The sequence below is a fragment of the Canis aureus genome, chromosome 3, assembly GCF_053574225.1.
Source record: "Canis aureus isolate CA01 chromosome 3, VMU_Caureus_v.1.0, whole genome shotgun sequence".
In the NCBI taxonomy this organism is placed as follows: domain Eukaryota; kingdom Metazoa; phylum Chordata; class Mammalia; order Carnivora; family Canidae; genus Canis; species Canis aureus.
The window spans coordinates 57685259-57699043 of NC_135613.1; the positions used below are offsets into that span (position 1 = coordinate 57685259).

Below are 13785 nucleotides of genomic sequence, written 5' to 3' on the forward strand. Positions count from 1 at the left end.
GGTTAAGGAAGATATTTGTGGTTCAGTTGCCATAACCTTGCACTTAGATATGGAAATAAAACTAGGGTATATTAAACAAAATTAAAAGCCATTAAATATCTTAGAAACAACAAATAAATTGAAATAAGATAAATAGATATTTTAAACTATAGATAAAGCATAGAGATTTTAGTAAATTAGAAAATGGTATTTGGGAGTTCTTCCTCCCAGTGAGACAGAGAAGCATTAAAGAGCAGTTGACATAGAGGCTGCAGTGAGTCTCTAACACATTCCTAAAAAAAAACTTGCAGAAGAGAGTGGAGGGTAAAATATTTGAGGAGATAGTAACTGAAGTTTTTCAGAGATTAAGAAAAAAGTGAGTCCTTGGGGCACCTTGATGGCTCAGTTGATTAAGCATCTGCTTTCAGCTCAGGTCATGATCTTGGGGTCCTGGGATCTAGCCCCATGTTGGGCTTCTTGCTCAGTGGGCATTCTGCTTCTCTCTCTTCATCTGCCCCTCCGCCAGCTTGTGTTCTCTCTCTCTTTCTCTCTCTCTAGTAAATAAATAAAATCTTTAAAAAAATAAAAAAAAATCTAAAAAAAAAAAAGTCCTTAACATAAATACCAAGCACCAAGTAGGTAAGTAATAGTAAATTCTTATTTTGACGTATCTTAAGCTATAGAACACCAAGAATGAAAAGAAAACATTGAAAGCTGCAAGAAACAATTGTTGTTGGGAGATGCCATATAAGCAAAATCGATGACAGGAGAAAATGAAAGATCTTCAAAGGGCAGAGAAAAGTAATTGTCAACCTAAAATTTTATATGTAGTTACATTATTTAACAACGAGAGCAAAATAAGTACTCCAGGCATATAAAAACTAGGAGCATTAATCACCCACATAAATCACCAGAAGAACTAGTAAAGATGACATTTGCAAGAAGAGTAAACAGAGGGAATACATAGAATGGAAGAAACAATACCAGTCATAGAAACTGATAAGTTCGAGGATAAAGAACAAAACCAAAACTTCATAGCTTATGTTAGGTTGAAGAAGAAAGTAAAACAAATGCAATGATAACAAGATTAGGGCTTAAGGCAAAAAGCATTGAAGGAATATAGAAAGCTATCTTATAAGGAAAGAAACAATCTACCAAGAAAATATGAGAATCATGAACTTGTATATACCTAAGGAAATCACCATGATGTGCCGTATAGAACAAAAGGTGAAAGAATTGAAAGAAGAAATGAACAGATGCACACAAAGGAGATGTTTAATATTGTGTCAAGTTCTAGATTAAGCAGTAGGTAAGAATATAATACCTGTGAGCAACAGAATTTTAAAAAGTTTCATTTTTATACCCAAGGAACCAATTTTATACCCAAGGAACCAAAAACGTTTATTCCTTTTATATTCATAAAAAAACTTAACAAATTGTCTATGTACATATATCTCAAAGACTCAACATAATTAAAATAAATCAAGGTACTTACGTTTTCTTACCTAATGTTAAAGATTTTAAACAACAATGTTTTTTAAAAGTTTAAAAACTGGGGATCCCAGGGTGTCTCAGTGGTTTAGCACCTGCCTTCATCCCAGGGTGTGATTCTGGAGTCCCAGGATTGGGTCCTGCATCAGGCTCTTTGCATGGAGCCTGCTTCTCCCTCTGCCTGTCTCTGCCTCTCTCTCTCTCTCTCTTTCTCTGTCTCTCATGAATAAACAAACAAACAAAAGCTTTAAAAAATAAATAATAAAAGTTTAAAAACTAAGAGTGCAGTCCTATTGCTCTTGAGTTAAAGAGCAAATCAGTGGAGGTCGCAAAATCTGAGAATACGGTGAAGATACTTAGGAGAAGCAGCTAAAACAGTACTTGGAGAATAAGCTTTTAAAAGCATTTATTAAAATTAAATTATTAAAAGATGAGAGATTGAAAAATAAATGATCTAAGTGTTCAGCTCCAGAAGCTATAAAAGGGGTGAAAACAAAGAATGTAGAAGAAAAAATAGAAATTAATGAAATGGAAAGCAAAGTTAACAGTTACACTCAATAAAAAGCACGTCTTTGGGGTAAAACAAAACAACTACTGATACGGTAGAACTATGGATACTGTGTATGTCTGTGCCAAAAATCTTGGGTATTTAGTTGAATAGTATCCCAGGAAGTATGAATTACCAAAATTACCTCCAGTAGAAAACCTGAATAAACCATAACCATAAAGAAAACTAAGTCAATAAACAGAATTCTTACTATGAAAGATGCCACAGGCATAGGCAAATTTTGTTAAATCTACAAGGAAAATATGTTTCTTTTATATGCTATGTCAGAAACAAAAAGAGAGCCATCCATTTCATTTTGTGGAATTAGTCTAACCTTGATACCTAAACAAGCAGCACTAATACTAGCATACAAATAAATTAATCTCATTTATGACTAGAGTTTAAAATCCTAAATAAAACCGACTTCAATAGAATGTTCAAAAATATTACACTATGACTATGCATACTAGGAATGCAAGGATAGTTTAACATTAGAACATCTGTTGATGTAACTAACTACATTAACAAATTAGGATAAACCAGAAAAGACATTGAATAAAATTTAACACCCTCTAGTAATGAGTTCGTACTAGTTCTTAGCGAATTAGTATGCAGGAGGGCCTGGCTTAGCCTGTGAAAATATATTTTTTTTGAAAATATTTTTAATAGAAAGAAACCAATAGCCTGTATCATATTTAATAGTGAAATGAGATAAGAAAGCCTATTATCAGTACTTTATTTTTATACCGGAGGTCCTCCTAGCCAATACAATAAAATAAAAAGAAATGAGTCATAAAATTTGGAAAGTTAAGGATAGTTTTATCTCTATATAGAGTCCATATGATTATCAACATACAGTAACCAAGAGATCTACACAATTAGAACTAAAGAGAGTTACCAACACTGTTGGAATGAAGATCAATATAGATCTTATCTATAATCAGTAGTGTTAACTAAATCAGTAATGATTCTCTGTACCAGTAACTAATTAGAGAAGTAATAGAAGAAAAATAAATTCTGAAAAAAAAAAAAAGACAAATAGAAAAAAAATCATAATTTTTAGTCACTTGGGAATAAGTCTAACCATGGTTGTGTAAAACCTTTATAAAGGAGAGTTATAAAACAGTGCTGATGTACCTGAAAGAAACCCCAAATAAATGGAATGTGATGCCGTGTTCATAGGTGGAAAGACTATGTCATAAAGAAGCTAATTCTCTTCTCAGTCTGTAAATCCAGAGAAATTCCAATTAAAGTCTCAGTTTTTTCCTTCATGGATCTTCAGACTATCTTTGGTTTTATAAGGAAGAATAGGATCAAGAAGATGCTGGCGTACTATATTGAACCACTGTATTATAGGAAATCCCATGAATGAAAGAACAAGTTCAGCTGTGTTACCTGTATGCAGTTAGCAAAATCCAGACTGCTAGAGGCACCTAGCACAACCTGTAGTTTACTCTATAAATTTCAAGGAAAAAGAGGCAAAGGAGAAACTTATAGATTAAAAGAAACTTAAAGTACATATTGACTAATGTATGGACCTTATTTGAATTTTGACTCAAAGGGCTGAACTATTTAAAAATATTAAGACAACTGGACTTTTCAATACTGACTGGAAGTTTGATGGTATTCAGACATTGTCAAATATTTTCAACTATGAAAATATCCTTATAAAGTGAAATTAGCCAGAAAAAAGACAAATAATGTATGAGTCCAGTTATGTGAGATATCTTGAATAATTAAACTTACAGAAACAATGTAGAATGTGGTTGCCAGGGGCTTGAAGGTGAAAGAGTTGTTGTTTAATGTTTAATGGGTGTAGTTCAGTTTTTTTTTTTTTTTAAAGATTTTTATTTATTCATGAGAAACACAGAGAGTCAGAGACATAGGCAGAGGGAGAAGCAAGTTTCCTGCGGGGAGCCTGATACGGAAGTAGATCCCAGGACCCCAGGATCATAACCTGAGCTAAAGGCAGACCTCAACCACTGAGGAACCCAAGTGTCCCAAGTCAGTTTTTTAAGATGAAAAGTTGTAGAGATTGATTGCACAAAGTGAATACTTTTAACACCATTGAATTGTACCTTTAAAAGTGGTTAAGATGCTAAGTTTTATGTGTATTTTAAAAAATGGTCATTATCTCCTAGAGATACATGCTGAAGTATTTATGGGTAAATGATAAGTTTGGGAGTCCCATTTCTTGTAACATGAACTGCAGACACATTCCCCAGCAAAACTGATGAAAATTATTCTTTAAAAAACTTAAGTCTCTAGAAGTGGTCCTTTAGCAAATGAAACATTAGTTCAAGAAAATCTACTAAATCTTGGCAAAAATAGAGTCTCTGGCATTTGATCCATGAACTGCTACCTTTCCCTCCCCTCCCAGCCTGGTATTACAGAAACTCAACTCCAGGTGGATGACGTCAAGAACACAGGATCTGCGCTCTCCCCAGCTCACAGTTGAGGACTATGGAACCTTCCTCTCCACCCCCACCTAGCTACCTGTTATAGAGGTGAAGTTGCAGTTGAATGTGGCTGAGAAGTTGAGCTCCTTTCTTCTGCCAAACCCCAGTCAAGGTAGAAGCTGTACCTTGGGTATGGTGTACTGGATGGAGGCTCCATGATGGGAGAAACAAGCGAAGAAGACCAGAGGCTACCACTTCCATCTCCCCAACTCAGTACCCTTTCCTAAAGCAGATATATTACTTAGAAGAAAGAGTACCAGCAGTAAAGTGTGGAGTTTGATGGATATGGTCAGGGAAAGAGACACTCAAAAGGTAGCCCTGCAAAAGCTTTCATTCCACAGTGACTCTGCACATGCCCAAGGCATACTTTTTCAGGAGCAACAGCAGCAGCTTCACACTGCAGGGGTAGAGGAGAAGAAATGAACTTCTATTTAAATCCAGCTAACTACTAGACAAATAGATGACAAGAAGCTGGGAAGAGGATTGGGTGGATCAGTACCAGAATTGCTGCAATATATTATTTAAAAAAAAAAAGTCACTTTCAACAATAACAACAGAAAACTTAGGAAACTCTGATCCATACCAAGGAAAACGTGCAATGCCTGTGAGACTGACCAGATAACAGATTTAATGGACACTTCAAAGTGGCCATACATGTTAAAAGAACCAGAGAATAACGTACTTAATGAAGTAAAGTGTGACAGTGTTTCATCAAATGGAGAACTATCAGTAAAGAAATTATAACAACCCAGTGGAAATTCTGAAGTTGAAAAGTACAACTAAAATGAAAAATTCAGTGTAGGGGCTCAGCAGTAGGTTTGAATTGGCAGAAGAAAGAATTAGTGGACTTGAAGATAGATCGCTTAAGATTGTCTAGTTTGAAGAACTGAAAGAAAATAGAAGCACGAACAGAGCCTAATAGAAATGTGGGGCATTATTAAATTTGCCAACATAGGTATAATGGGACGTTCAGAAGGAGAGGTGAGAGAGAAAGAAAAAAATATTTGAAGAGAGAGAATGGCTGAAAATTTCCCACATTTGATTAAAAGTATCTAAGATATCTAAGAAGCTCATTGAAGTCAAAGTAGGCTAAAGATATGCAAAGATATCCACACACAGACACATCATAGTAAAAATGTTGAAACCCAGAGACACAGAAAACCTTAGAAAGGAGCCAGAGAAAGACAACTTGTCACCTATAAGGAACTTCAATGAGATTAACTGATGACTTCTCATTATAAACGATGGTGGCCAGGAGGCAGTAGGATGCATTTTAAATGCCCAAAAGAGGGGGGAACCCCAAGAATCCTTTTTCCAGCAAAAGCGTCTTTCAAAAAAGATGAAAGACATTATCTCAGACAAAAACTGAGAAAATTTTTTCCTAGAAAATTGCTTTTCAAGATATACTGAAGGAAATTCTTCAACTGAAAACAAATAAATACAGACAGTAATTTGAACTTACATGAAAAAAAAGTCCTTGGTAAGATAATTGTGCAATTATAACAGTATAATTATTTCTTAATGGATTTCAGAAAGCGTTGATATAAAGGGTGCCTGGATGGCTCAGTAAGTTAAGTGTTTCCCCTCAGCTCAGGTCATGATCCCTGGGTCCTGGGGTTGAGCCCTACATCAGGCTTCCTGCTGAGTGAGGATCCTGCTTCTCCCTCTCCCTTTGCCCCCCACCCTCTTGTGCTCTCTCTCCCACACTTTTTCTTTCTCAAAATCTTTTTAAAAGGCAATGATATAAGGCAATATGTATATTTCTGTTTTATTGGCCCTGTAACATATGGAAATGTAATATATTTGCCAATGTCAGCACAAAGGAGTTGTGTGGGAGGAAAGCTATATTAGAGTAAGGAACTGACACCAGATGGTAATTCCAATCCAAAGGATCAATTGAAGAAAGCCAGAAATGGTAAATAAGGTTAGTATAACACATGCTATAAAGATATACTTGGTCTCCTTTCTCCTCTCAGTTTCTTTAAGAGAAAACTACACGAAGCAATAGTTATAGCAATGTATCATTGGGTTTTTAGCATATATAGATCATAATGTCTATAATAATAACAGCATAGACATGGGAAAAGAAAAGAGCTAAAGAAGAGTAACATTTCTGTATTTCTTTTTTTTTTTTTTTTAATTTTTATTTACTTATGATAGTCACACACAGAGAGAGAGAGAGAGAGAGAGAGAGGCAGAGACACAGTCAGAGAGAGAAGCAGGCTCCATGCACCGGGAGCCCGATGTGGGATTTGATCCCGGATCTCCAGGATCGCGCCCTGGGTCAAAGGCAGGCGCCAAACCGCTGCGCCACCCAGGGATCCCTGTATTTCTTTTTTATTTTATTTTATTTATTTTATTCATGAGGGATTTTATTTTATTTATTTATTTTATTTATTTTATTTATTTATTTATTTTATTTTTTAGATTTTATTTATTTATTCATGAGGGAGACACAGAGAGGTAGGTTCCATGCAGGGAGCCCAATGCAGGACTCGATCCCGGGACTCCATGCTACATGCTTCATGTCCTGAGCCGAAGCCACACCCAACCACTGGGCCACCCAGGCGTCCCAATCAATTCTTTTTTTATTTTTATTTTTATTTTTTTATTTTTAAAGATTTTATTTATTCATTCATGAGAGACACACTATATATATATATAGAGAGAGAGAGAGAGAAAGGGGCAGAGACATAGGCAGAGGGAGAAGCAGGCTCCATGCAGGGAGCCCGACGCGGGACTCGATCCCAGGTCCCCAAGATCAGGCCCTGGGCTGAAGGCAGCACTAAACCGCTGAACCACCCAGGCTGCCCCCAATCAATTCTTTATGGATTTCGGGTACTAGCCTTTTATCAGGTATGTCATTGGCAAATATCTTCTCCCATTCAGTAGGCTTGTTGATTGTTTCTTAAGGTTGTTAAGATTGTTGATTGTTTCCTTTGCTGTGCAGAAGCTATTTATTTTTTGAAATCCCAATAGTTTATTTTTGCTTTTGTTTCCCTATGCCGTAGGAGACCTATCTAGAATTTGCTATAGTCAATGTCAAAGAATCTGCTGCTTATGTTCTCTATGATTTTTATGATTTCATATCTCACATTTAGGTCTGTATTTTGTTATGGTGTAAGAAAGTGGTCCAGTTTCATTCTTCTGCATGTTGCTGTCCAGTTTTCCTAACACTATTTTTTGAAGAGAGATTCTTTTCCCATTGGGTGTTCTTTCCTGCTTTGTCAGATATTAATTGACCTATGGGTTCAAACCATTTGTACTTCTATATACTTGCAATGAATAGTCTGAAAATGGAACTAAGGAAACAATTCTGTTTACAGTAGCATCAAAATTAATGATGTATTTAGGAAGAAACAATAAAATTAAGAAAATTAAGTGTAAAACTTGTACATTGAAAACTTTAAAATGGTGTTAAAAAACTTAAAATAATCTAAATAATTGGAAAAAATTCTATGTTGATATATCAGAAGACTTAATACTTGACAATACCCCCTGGTTTACATATTTAGAGCAGTGTCTTTCATTGTCTTAGTTGCCTTTTTTGTAGAAGTGGAGAGGCTGATCCTAAAATTTATACAACATGTTAGGGATGCAGGCCCAAAACATTTTTGGAAAACAAGAACCAAGTCAGAGGACTCATATCTCCTGACTTTAAAACTTACTACAAAGCAACAGTAATCAAGACAGTGTAGTGCTAGCATAAGTATAGGTAGTAGTTCCATGAAATAGAGTTTAGAATCCAGGAGTAAACCTTGTATATATGATCAATTGATTTTCTACAAGATGTCAAAACAATTCAGCTGGGAAAAAAAACACCTTTTCAACACATTGTGCTGAGACATCTGGATATCCACATGCACAAGAATTACTTGGATCCCCAGCATTTATACAGATTCACTTGGAATGTCTCAAAGACCTAGGTTTAAAAGATAGACTATAAAACTCTTAGAAGAAAACCTTGGGAGAAATCTTTGCAACCTCGGAATTAGGCAGTGATGTCTTAGATAGGACATTATAAGCAGAAGCAACCAGTGAAGAAGCAGACAGAGTAGACTTCATCAAAATTAAATGTTTTTGTGTTTCCAGGGACACTGTCAAGGTAGTGAAAAGACAGCCCACTGAATGGGACAAATTTCCGCAAATATTATATCAGATAAGGGACTTTTATCTATATATATCAGAAACTTATAACTAATACAAAGACAGGTTAGTTAAAAATGGTCAACAGACTGAATAGACATTGCTTCAAAGAAGATACACAAGTGGCCAGTAAACACATAAGATGTCAATGTCACTATCAGAATCACAAATCAGAGTTATAGTGAGATTCCACTTCACACCCACTAGGATGCCTGTATCAAGATGTCAGTTAATAACAGGTATGGCAAGATGGAGAGAAGTAAGTACCCTCACACACTACTAGCAGGACGGTTAAATGGTCCATAGGTTTGGAAAATAGCCTTTCAGCTCTTAAAATGGTTAAACGGAGTTAACATTTGATCCAGAATTTCACTCCTGACACAAAAGAAAATGTGTCCATATATAAACCTGCACATAAACAGCTGTAGCAGCAATATTCATAATAGCCAAAATGTGAGGGGCAACCCAAATGTCACCTGATGAATGGATAGATTTTTATTATTCCTGCATAAAAAGGAATGAAGTGCTGGCACTCACTACAGCAGGGATGAACTTTGAAAGCATTATGCTAAGTGACAAGTGAGTCACAGAGGATCATGTATTGTAGGATTACATTTCTTTGAAATATCCAGAATAGGTAGATAGATGGTCAATAGGGATAGAAAGTAGATTAGTGGTTGCTTGATACTGGGGGGTGGGGAGGGTGGGAAAGGGCTAGAGAGTTGGGAGGTCATAAAGAGCACTGGGTTTCTTTCTGGGGAGATTAGAATGTTCCAAAATTGATTGTGGTAATGGCTGCATAAATCTGTGAATATGTTGAAAAATGAGAAATAACTACACATATTGTAATGCCCCAAATCTAAAACACCGTACCAAGTGCTGCTGATGATGTGGAGCAGTTGGAACTTTCATGCATTGCTGATGGGAATACAAGATAATACAGTCAGTCACTTTGGGAGGTAGTTGTGCAGTTTCTTACAAAACTAAGCATACTCTTAGCTAATATCATTTAAAAGTTTTCCTCCTTACTGCATACCTGAATGAATTGAAAATTCCTGTCCATGCAAAAACCACGTGGATGTGTATAGCAACTTTATTAATAATTGCCAAAACTTGGAAGCAATCAAGATGTCCTTTAGTAGATAAACAGATAAACTGGTACATCCAGACAGTAGAATATTCAGCATAAAAAGAAAGTCATCAAGTGGAAGAAGCGAATCTGAAAAGACTACATACTGTAGGATTCTAATGATAGAACGTCCTGGAAAAGGGGAAAACTGCTGAGGCAGTAAAATGATGATTGGTTGCCATGGGTTAGGAGGGAAAAGGGAATGAATAGGCAGTGCAGAGAGGATTTTTTAGGCATTATTCTGTATGATACACAATGGCAGATACACGTTATTACACATTGTCCTAGTGTAGACTGTGGACTTTGATAATGTGTCATTGTAGGCTTAGTGATGATAACAAATGTACTGCTGTGGTGAGGGGTGTGGACAGTAGGAGAGCTTGTGTGGGCGTAGGGCCAGAGCGATGGGAACTCTACTTCCTGCTCGGTTTTGCTGTGAGCCTGACATTGCTCTAAGAAAATAAAGTTTATTAGCTTAAAAAAAAATGTCTGGGACTTACCTCCTAATAGTATGTTGTGGAGTGCACATGGGTGGATGGGGCAAGGCTGCCCATAGGTTTTGATTGCTGGAGTTGGGTAGTGGGTACATAAAGCTTATAATAATAACTTTTGAATCTGGTAGGTAAAGTCTTCCTATTTCATCCAGAACTACTATGGTGCTTTTATTAAACTATCAAAACTTTAAATGTGTACAAGCAAGAATAGACAAAATAGTAAAAATACTGCTGTATTTTGGTAGGGTAGTACTAGCATGAGAATAGATCATTTTTATAGGGTAGGAGTTCCATAATCGGGTTCTCACATAAAGAGAAATGTGACATACGGCATAGATGGTTTTACAAAAATAGAAAAAACCTGGGAGAGTGGTGTAGAAAATTGGGAACATCTGTATAGAAAAGGTAGATTCCTGCTCCATATCTGTGTGCCCATGAGCGTGATAGCTCATGCTTTGGCACTGTGGCACTGCAGTTACCAAACGAAGTAGTTTACGTGTATTAACCATCTCACAAGCAGTGTTGAGGGTTAGAGATAATTGCAGAAGAACACCGCGCTGTTGAGAGCATTAAGGTTTAAGAGCCTGTGTCAGAAAAAAAAAAAAAAAAGAGCCTGTGTCAGAGTAAAGGTGTAAAAATATGCCTGATGATGGAAACCTTCAAATTCCTGAGAGTTGTTACTTCTGAGGGAGGTAGAGCTTTTGTAATGTTTTATTTCTTAAAAAGAAATTGAGGCGGATATAACAGTAATATTAAAAATTGATGAAGCTCGGGCACCTGGCTGGCTCATTCAGTGGCACGTGTGGCTCTTGATCTCATGGTTGCAAGTTCAAGCCCCACGTTTGGTGTAGAGATTACTTAAAAATAAAATCCTTAAAAAAAAAAAAAAAAAAAAGAGGAAGATGAAACTACATAATAGGTAATAAGTTTCCATTACAGAATTCTGTATATTTGTCTCTGAAGTATTCTATGAAGTGTTAGTATAACCAAATGAAGTGTCTTCATTCAATCCTAATTCAAACAGGTCTTCCAAAAGACATTTTTGTGGTAATTGGAGAAATTTTACTACAGTTTGGCTATTAGATTATATCAAACATGTTAAGTGTGACAATGGCACCGTGTTTGCATAAGAAAATGTTCATGTTTTTAGAGGTGCATGTGTCATATGTTAGAAAATGTAATATTGTTTCTGGGGCTTATTTTTAAAATATTTCATAGAAAAAGGATGCTTGAAATAAATGTGGCCAAATCTTGGTGATAGGTGTATCAAAGATTGTTGTACTAGTTTCTCAGTTTTTTTTTTCATAGATTCTCAGTTTTAGAGCATGTTTGAAAATCTTTATCATTATGTATACAAAACCAAAATAGTAACATAACTATTCCTTAATAATAACCTGTACCATGGGCAAACAGATTTGAACTGTTTCAGTACAGAAAGTTTAGGTTTTTCTAACTTTTAACTATTTGTCTCATTTAAATATATTTAATATGTAGCACATAAAGTAGATATTACACACCAAGTAAGTCATAAACAAAATTTGACCTAGTCTTCTTTGGGGCACTCTGTACTGCTCTCTTAACTCTGTGGAAACAGGCCACAAATTAGTATTTAGGTTTGGTATGTGCAGTTCTTCTTTCCTAGTGACAACATGATAGCTATAGCTCGGGGTAATTTCCAGTAAAAAGGAGCATGAGCAGGTGTGTGTGTATAGACTTGAGTCTTGACAAAATTGTAGTTCTCAGAAATAACAAAGTATCCCAAAGATAATGCTTTTTTCTTTTAGTTCACGTTTTACAAAAACACTTTTACACGCAGAACATGAAGCTGACACACACAGTTTTCCTTCTGTGGCCTCACGTGTTTAGTGTCGGGGTCACTCCCACATACCTGCCACCGTTTCCTAGATGTCTGTCTTTATTTCCAGATAGATAATTGCTTCCTGCAGTTAACATTCTTATCACTTTCTCTGACTTGTGTTTCAGAATATTTATTTATTTGAGAAAGAGAGGGAGGTTACTGAACAGGGGTGAAGGTAGAGGGAGGGGAGAAAATCTCCAGCAGACACCCCACTGAGCATAGAGCCTGTGGGTGTTTGATCCCACAACTGTGAGATCATGACCCGAGCCGAAACCAAGAGTCGGATGCTTAACTGATGGAGCCACTCAGGTGCCCCTGGGTTTTAATAGTGGTGTTTTATTTTTTTTATTTTTTTTTTAATTTTTTATTTATTTATGATAGTCACACAGAGAGAGAGAGAGAGGCAGAGACACAGGCAGAGGGAGAAGCAGGCTCCACGCACCGGGAGCCCTACGTGGGATTCGATCCCGGGTCTCCAGGATCACGCCCTGGGCCAAAGGCAGGCGCCAAACCGCTGCGCCACCCAGGGATCCCAATAGTGGTGTTTTAATAGTGGTGACGAGGCAATGTGAAACATGTTGAGAGAGTCAAGCTCTCTTGAACACCTTTACTTACAATTAGCATGACTGACGTTTCCCCTGTTACTCAGACTGCCAAACTGGATTCCTCTTTGTGTGTATGTGATAATGATCAGTGTCTTCACAACTTTTTTTTTTTTTTTAAGATTTTGTTATTTATTCATGAGAGATGCACACAGAGAGGCAGAGACACAGGCAGAGGGAGAAGCAGGCTCCCTGCAGGGAGCCCAGTGCGAGACTTGATCCCAGGACCCCGGGATCACACCCTGAGCTGAAGGCAGATGGTCAACCACTGAGCCACCCAGGTGTCCCTGTCTTCACAACTTTTAAAAGTTCTTTAATATTATCTATTTGATTTTTTTTCAAGTGCTTAGAAGTTCTCATAGAGAGGCATTGCCACTATCCTGGCTTGAGGGCTTTGTGGCTCCTTCAGGTCCTGCAGCCAGCCAGCGACAGAATTAGGCCCTAAGTCAGGCTGTTCTCCTGGCCAGCTAGCTTAGTTACTGCGTTCTGTGAAGGGAATTGATGACTTTATATAAAGATGGATGATTCTTCTGCATGAATGTCTCATAACTTTTAGATGGTGAAAGATATGGAAAAGTTGAGACACAAACAGTAGCAGACTGGGCAAGTTTTCTAAGAAAAGAGTCAGTATTCAGTGTATGTAAAATCTTCCAAACCAGAGGAAAAGACGGGTTCATTGGAAACACAGGTAAAGACTATCACCAAAGAAGAAACATGGGCATTAGCCTCACTACTGATTGGGAAATACGGATGACAGGTGTCACCAGCTTCTCCCCATGACATTGGCAAGGGTTTTGAAAAGTGGAGAATAGTGAGTGTGGTGGGGAACAGGCACTCTGCCACATACTGTCGGTAGATTCACCTTGTATGAGAGTCCATCTGGCTAAACACATGTCCTGCCCAGGCTTAAATCCTGCAGCTGGCATGTCTGAGAAACTTTAAGAGGTGGTAAAGGGGCACGGAGAAAATTAACCTGACATTAAAGAATCCTTGACCTGGTAGCTGCTGTGGACTCTGGCTTGCTTTTCTCCTCTGCTAACCATTTCTTGAATGTTTACTTTGTGCCAGTATCGTACTACT

General features: G+C 37.0%; 1 protein-coding gene across 3 annotated transcripts in view; it reads left to right on the forward strand.

The window, feature by feature from the left end:
• Positions 1-13785, forward strand: part of RABEP1 (rabaptin, RAB GTPase binding effector protein 1) — a 101917-nt gene that overhangs the window by 43632 nt on the left and 44500 nt on the right. The window lies entirely within an intron of this gene.